This window comes from Triticum aestivum, chromosome 7B (genome assembly GCF_018294505.1).
Source record: "Triticum aestivum cultivar Chinese Spring chromosome 7B, IWGSC CS RefSeq v2.1, whole genome shotgun sequence".
Taxonomy (NCBI): Eukaryota; Viridiplantae; Streptophyta; class Magnoliopsida; order Poales; family Poaceae; genus Triticum; species Triticum aestivum.
The window spans coordinates 729,141,601-729,150,108 of NC_057813.1; positions in this window are offsets into that span (position 1 = coordinate 729,141,601).

The following is an 8,508-nucleotide window of genomic DNA, read 5'->3' on the forward strand; positions in this document are numbered from 1 at the left end:
TTTTGCAAGGTGGATATCATTACATCAACATTACATAATAGTTGGGGATACATACAAGAGGCATAGAATGCCACACGATTACAACATCATCATACATAAGAGCAACATCCGACTACGGATGAAACACAAACAGAAACTCAAACGACATCCACCCTGCTAGCCTAGGCTGCCGACCTGGAACCTATCCCCTGAACGACGAAGCAGAAGAAGAACTCAAAGCAAGCAAGCATCGCTCTGGCGTCTATAACCTGTACCTGCAGCTGTTGTTGTAGTAAACTGTGAGCCACGAGGACTCAGCAATCCCATTACCATGGGTATCAAGACTAGCAAAGCTTAATGGGCATGGATAGGATAAGTGGTGATGTTGCAGCAGCGACTAAGCATATATGGTGGCTAACATACGCAAATGAGAGCGGGAAGAGAAACAACGGAACGGTCGTGAAGCTAGCAATGATCAAGAAGTGATCCTGCTTACGTTCAAACATAACCCAAAAACCGTGTTATCTTCTCGGACTCCGCCGAAAAGAGACCGTCACGGCTACACACACGGTTGATGCATTTTAAATTCGAATCTGGTGTCAAATTATCTACAACCGGACATTAACAAATTCCCATCTTCCACATAACCACAGGCACGGCTCTCAAAAGTTTATACCCTGCAGGGGTGTCCCAACTTAGCCCATCACAAGCTCTCACGGTCAACGAAGGATATTCCTTCTCCCAGGAAGACCCGATCAGTCTCGGAATCCCGGTTGACAAGACATTTCGACAATGGTAAAACAAGACCAGCAAAGCCGCTCAATGTGCCAACAATCCCGATGGGAGCTGCACATATCTCGTTCTGAGGGCAACACCGAATAAGTCAAGCTACGAGTAAAACCAGCCCTCAAGTTTCCCCGAGGTGGCCCCGCAGACTGCTCGGTTCGGACCAGCACTTAGAGAAGCACTGGCCCGGGGGGGGGGGGGCTAAAATAAAGATGACCCTCGGGTTGGCCAACCCAAGGGAAGGGTATAGGTGGTGGTGAGGCAAATGGTAAAACCAAGGTTGGGCCTTGATGGAGGAGTTTTATTCAAAGCGGACTGTCAACTGGGTCCCATAAATCACCCAACCGCGTAAGGAACGCAAAATCAAGGAACATAACACCGGTATGACGGAAACTAGGGCGACAAGAGTGGAACAAAACACCAGGCATAAGGCCGAGCCTTCCACCCTTTACCAAGTATATTGGTGCATTAATTAAACAAGAGATATTGTGATATCCCAAAATATCCTGTCCATCATGGAGCAATCTTCAACTTCACCTGCAACTAACAACGCTATAAGAGGGGCTGAGCAAAAGCGGTAACATAGCCAAGCAACGGTTTGCTAGGAAGGGTGAAAAAGGTTAGAGGCTGACATGGCAAATTGGGAGGCTTGATCAACAAGAGATAGGTAGCGTGGCAAAGCGATAGAACGAAGCAACTAGCATAGCAATGATAGTAGTGAGATCCAAGGTGACAGTCATCTTGCCTGAAATCCCGCTAGGAAGAAGATCGAGTCCATGAAGAAGACGAACCCACGTAGTCGAACGAATCCTCACAATCGCGACGTAACCGGAATTATCAAGGAGAATCGCAACCGGAAAGAAGCAAACATCATAGTAAACAACCATCACATAAGCATGGCATGATGCACAATCAAGTATGATGCATGTCCGGTTTAATGAGGCATGGCATGACAAAGTGCACAAATAATACTACAAATTAAGTGGAGCTCAAATTGGAACGAGTTGCATATTGAAGAAACACCACATCAATTATTTAGTTCTCTCTCGGTTATATACCCAACAATATTAAATGTTATTAAACATGGAAAGAGGTTAAGCATAGTAAAACTACCTATCTAGGCAAGTTTAAATGATGCCGGAACAACGAACAACAATTCCGGAAAATCCCCATGTGCATATTGTAGATTCGGTACTGTTCTGCCCTAAAAAATATTTTATTGTTGTTAAACAGGAAAATAAACTGCACCATGTTAAACTAGGCATTTTTCTACCCCATTTACATATAAAGTTTATTCAAAACCGAGCTACGATTATTTAGTTATGAAATAAATCATTTTAACATGGCATTTGAGCAAATTTAAACAAACAACATTTTAAACATTTAAAACATGGATGAAAGTGGCATATTATTAATCTACACAAAATTCTAAGCATTTTACATGTTTAAATTATTTTAATCCGATGCACGGTTCATGAGTTATTATATGCATGATGCTTAGGGGTTTTTCTCCAAATCTGTAATTCCCTGGTTAATTAGCAAAATCGCATTGAAAAAAGAACAGGCACTGGGCTGAAACTTGAACAGTGCCGAACAGGAGCAGGCGCTGGGGGGGAGGGCAGCTCACCCATGGGCTTCAGCCCGGTTCGGTGGAGGAGGCAGGGCAGGCCGGATCTGGCTTGGGCCGGCTTGAGCTGGCCTTGGAGACCGAAGGGGAAGCAGGCAGGGCGCGGTCAACGCGAGGCGCGGGTGAGCGACTGGGCTGCTGTTGCTCATCTCTGAAGAACAGAAGCAGCAGCAGGCGATGCAGAAGATGGCGGCAGGGGTCCTGGCTACGGCGAGGCAAGCGAAGGCGGCGGCGCCAGGTAGGATCTGGGCGGAGGCGAGGTCTTGGTGACGGCGGCTGGTCATGAAGACGGACTTGGCACGGGCGGAGGCGCGCTGGAACAAGCGAGTCCCTGCTCGACGAAGATGAAGTGGAGGCCGGCGCGACGAGAAGCAGGGGACACAGCGGCGGCCTGGTGCGGCTGGGACTCCGGTGAAGGGCTGCGTGACGGGGAGGGTCTTGGTCTTCGGAGTAGTGGCACGCCTCAGCGGTGCTGGGGAACCGAGGCAGCTTGGCGCGGGAACTCCAGCAAGGTGGAGCTTGCTGCCGGCTAGGCACGAAGAGGGGAGGCAGAGAAGGCCGCGGGCTCCTGGAAGAAGATGGTGGCGCCTTGAGGAGTTTCCCATCGCAGATCAAGGGAGTCAGGCGGCGCTCCGGTTCCTGTGGAAAAGAGGCAGGGAGATGAGACGGGAGGGAGAAGGGAAGAAGAAAGGAGAGACAGGGAAGGAGAGGGCGGCCCTGCTGGTGCTCGTCTTGGCAGGTTTGGACGACGGACGGAGCAGCTCCAGCGGTAGCGGGAGGAGGCTCTCGGGCTCGTGCGGGAGCTGCGAGGCGCTAGGCCTGCAGAGGCTCTCTGAGCCGTCGGATCTGATATCCGGTGGTCCAGATCGAGTGGGAAGGGCTGTGGTGGTTGGCTGGATCTGGATCCAAAGAAAGGTGGGAGGAGGCTGCGGGATCGAGGGAGGGGATCCCGAGAGGATTTGGTGGAGTGGTGGCGGGATGGGACAAGGGTCATAATTTTTAGGGTTTGCTCAGATTTGGACTAGCTTCGTATATATAGTGATGGGAGATGAATTGGGTAGACATGGACCCTTAGATCAAAATCGGGTGGTCGAGAAAGATAGGCTATGGGCGTCCAAACAAAGAAGACGGAGATGCTTTTCGGATGTTTGGGGATGATCCGAATCCAACGGTGATGACTGAGCGGTTCGGGTTCGGGGCAAGTTTCGGACGCATGCGAGCGGTCTGTGCCCTGTGCACAGGAACAAGGCGGTCGCGTGCAAGTGGGTGGTTGGTCTCAGAACGTTCAACAAAGACAAGCGGTCTGACAATTGGTCAATAGAGACAAAGAGAGAATCGGCAACTATGAACGGTAACGAGTTTTATGGAAAAAAACATGCGAATGCAATGCACATGATGCCATGAGATGAAATGCCTGACATGAACAAAATGCAAAACAAAAGACAAAAACCCAACCACGAAGGAGATATCACAACACATAGCCGAAAATGGCAAGAGTTGGAGTTACGAATGTGGAAAGTTGTATCTGGGGCGTTACAAGTAGGTAGCCTGGTACCTCATCTAGTTGATGGAGGGGTGTCTATGTTGGGGAACGTAGCAGAAATTCAAAATTTTCCTACGTGTCACCAAGATCTATCTATGGAGAAACTAGCAACGAGGGGAAGGAGAGTGCATCTACATACCCTTGTAGATCGCTAAGCGGAAGCGTTCAAGAGAACGGGGTTGAAGGAGTCGTACTCGTCGTGATCGAAATCACCGGAGATCCTAGAGCCGAACGGATGGCACCTCCGCGTTCAACACACGTACAGCCCGGTGACGTCTCCCATGCCTTGATCCAGCAAGGAGAGAGGGAGAGGTTGGGGAAGACTCCATCCAGCAGCAGCACGACGGTGTGGTGGTGATGGAGGAGCGTGGCAATCCTGCAGGGCTTCGCCAAGCACCGCGGGAGAGGAGGAGGACTTGGGAGAGGGGGAGGGCTGCGCCAGGGGCAAGGGTTCAGCTCCCATGCGCCTCCCCACTATATATAGGGGTGGAGGGGGATTATTTCTTGCCCTCCAAGTCCATTGGGGCGTTGGCAAAGGTGAGAGGAAAGAATCCCATCCTTTCCTTTCCCCACCGATTGTTATCCCCCCTTTTTAGGGATCTTGATCTTATCCCTTCGGGATATGATCTTATTCCTTCTAAGGGGGGATCTTGGTGCGCCTTGACCAGGGGTGTGGGGCATTGCCCCCAATACCCACGTTCATGTGGGTCCCCCCATGCAGGTGGGCCCCACTCCGGAACCTTCTAGAACCTTCCCGGTACAATATCGAAAAATCCCGAACATTTTCCGGTGGCCAAAATAGGACTTCCCATATATAAATCTTTACCTCCGGACCATTCCGGAACTCCTCATGACGTCCGGGATCTCATCCGGGACTCCGAACAACATTCGGTAACCACGTATATCTATTCCCTGTAACCCTAGCGTCATCGAACCTTAAGTGTGTAGACCCTACGGGTTCGGGAACCATGCAGACATGACCGAGACGTTCTCCGGTCAATAACCAACAGCGGGATCTGGATACCCATGTTGGCTCCCACATGTTCCACGATGATCTCATCGGATGAACCACGATGTCAAGGACTCAATCGATCCCGTATACAATTCCCTTTGTCTAAGGTATTGTACTTGCCCGAGATTCGATCGTCAGTATACCGATACCTTGTTCGATCTCGTTACCGGCAAGTCTCTTTACTCGTTCCGTAACACATCATCCCGTGATCAACCCCTTGGTCACATTGTGCACATTATGATGATGTCCTACCAAGTGGGCCCAGAGATACCTCTCCATTTACACAAAGTGACAAATCCCAGTCTCGATTCGTGCCAACCCAACAGACACTTTCGGAGATACCTGTAGTGCACCTGTATAGCCACCCAGTTACGTTGTGACGTTTGGTACACCCGAAGCATTCCTACGGTATCCGGGAGTTGCACAATCTCATGGTCTAAGGAAAAGATACTTGACATTAGAAAAGATTTAGCATACGAACTACACGATCTTTGTGCTAGGCTTATGATTGGGTCTTGTCCATCACATCATTCTCCAAATGATGTGATCCCGTTATCAACGACATCCAATGTCCATGGTCAGGAAACCGTAACCATCTGTTGATCAACGAGCTAGTCAACTAGAGGCTTACTAGGGACATGGTGTTGTCTATGTATCCACACATGTATCTGAGTTTCCTATCAATACAATTATAGCATGGATAATAAACGATTATCATGAACAAGGAAATATAATAATAACCAATTTATTATTGCCTCTAGGGCATATTTCCAACAGTCTATCCTACAGTACAATGATGATACTATCATCTTCATGGAGCATGACTTGGCAAAAGCGAGAAACATGAAGCTGGTGTTATGGTTATTCGAACAATTGACTTGGTTAAAGATTAACTTTCACAAAAGTGAATTGTTCTGCTTCGGGAGAGCCAAAGAGGGACAAGAGGCGTACAAGCAATTGTTCGGGTGTGAACTTGGAGCTTTACCTTTCACGTATTTGGGTATACCAATTCACCATCGTAAGCTAACAAATAGAGAATGGAAGTGTATTGAGGATTGATTCGAAAAGAAACTGAATTGTTGGAAGGGTAAGCTGATGTCGTATGGGGGGCATCTAATTCTCATTAATTCGGTACTCACGAGCATGCCTATGTTTCTTTTGTCGTTTGTCGAGATACCAGTTGGAGTTCAGAAAAAGCTGGATTTCTATCGATCCCGCTTTTTCTGGCAGAGTGATGACCTGAAAAGCAAGTATAGACTCACTAAATGGGATATTATTTGTCGACCGAAAGACCAAGGCGGTCTAGGTATCGAAAACTTGAGGTTAAAAACATATGTCTTCTCAGCAAATGGCTGTATAAGCTATCTGTACGTGGGCGCAGATTCTGCGTAATAAGTACCTTCATTTGAAAACTTTGTCACAGGTGACAGTGAGGCCGACGGATTCACCTTTTTGGAAAGGACTGATGAGAGTTAAATCACTATTTTTCAACAGAACAAAGTTTCTAGTCGGAAACGGTACTTCTACGAGATTCTGGGAGGAGACATGGCTAGGGGAAACACCCCTCACGCTTCAATATCCCTCCCTTTATAGCATTGTGCAACGAGGAGACGCTTTCGTTGCAACCGTGCTTCAGTCCACTCCCCTCAATATCCACTTTAGGAGAACACTTGTCGGAGCCCGTTGGAAAGCATGGCTCCATTTGGTGAGAAGACAGATGGATGTGTAGCTTTCTCAACAGCCGGACATGTTGTGCTGAAAGCTAACCAGGAATGGAGAGTTCACGGTTAAATCTATGTATTTAGATGTGATCAACTCTAGCTCTATTCCTAGTTCGAAACATGTTTGAAATATCAAAGTGCCTTTGAGAGTTAAAGTGTTCATGTGGTTTCTACACAAACAAGTCATTTTAACTGAGGACAATTTGACAAAGCGCAACTGGACTGGTTCTACGAGATGTAGTTTTTGTGATCGGGATGAGACCATCAAACACCTCTTTCTTGACTGTCCGATGGCGAAGGTTTTCTGACGGACTATTCACATAACTTTTAATAATACTCCTCCGAATAATATCAATACATTATATGGGACGTGGCTTGATGGGATAGATCCCAACAGCGAGACACGTTCGTGTAGGATTATGTGCTTTACTTCAGGCAGCAGTCTGGAACTGCAGGAATGATTTGGTTTTTAACAGAACAACAAATACTCATTTTTTTGCAGGTTATCTTCCGAGCCACTACGTTGATCCGTATATGGTTGCTACTCACTCAGACGGAGGCCAGGGAGCGTTTGGTTACTGGATCTACCCGATGGGAGATGGTAGCTAGGGCTATATTCAACCGGTTTGGATGGCGGTCATACTATAGGATAGGCAATTAGTTTTTCTATCTATCTTTTGCCTGCCGGTTGTGGCTTTTCTTTTCTGCTCTTCATGAGTCTTTTTGTGGTTCATTTGTTTAAGACTTTATGACCTTTGTTGAACCTTTTTGTTTTATAATAAAGGTGGCCGTATGCATCTTTCTGATGCAGAGGCAGGGGTTATACCCCTTTTCTAAAAAAAACAAAGGTAATTCAATGCACGCAAAAGGTAACCATCCCAAATTCAGTGTGCGCAAAGAGTAACCAGAGGAAAAACGAAAAGGTTATAGCCAAGCCATGAGCAGTCTAATCAGAGGTTATCTAGCTAAAAGTCGCAATTATATTACTAGGTATTGTAGTGGCTCTCAACTGCCGTCGCTGACCCTCTGCTTCTGTTTGGGAGAAAACTGCGTGGGGCACTGTGGTTGAAGTTCCGGAGTAATAGCTGTAGGATCTGACACTAACCTCTCTACACTGCAAGTGTTTGTGGTGAACAGTAAAGTCAAACAAAAATTTAAAAAATTCAACAAAATCTGAAATTATTTTATGTCAAACTTTTACAAATGTTGAAAGAGCTTGCAAAGTTTCATCATGAAATCACACTTGTTGAAGTCGTGAGAAAAAAACAAAATTTATACTCAAAAAATCTTACATTCAAAAGCAATTTGGAGCAATGATTTTTTTTGGGGGACGACTTCCAAAAATATGATACATGATGAAAGTTTGCAAGCTCATAGAATATTTTTCAAAGTTTGCGGCAAATAAAATTCAGATTTTTTGGAAACATTTTTTAATGTTTTTGAGTTATTGTTCATCCCGAACTCATTTGAGCTCGGGCGTAGAAAAGGACTTTCGGTACTAACCGCACTATCTAAGGCGAAACGTGTTATTTGTTGGCGCTGAGGCCACGGCGCGTGGAAGTGCAGACAGTCTAGAACGTCGATCCATCGTCTGGGCAATGTCAAACACGTCTTCGTCCATCGGATTATATTGCGATCTGGTGATAGCGATCAGCGAACTGCATTGCATGACAATGGGTGTGTTTTACAGATGGCTGGCTAGCTTATGCATCAGCATCATGGTACGCCATCATGAACATTAATTTGAGAGACGTACATGAATCATGGACATGGTTGATGTCGGAAGACCGCCATCGGAATCGTCTGTTTTAGACCGCGAAGCCAGAGATCAATGGAGTCG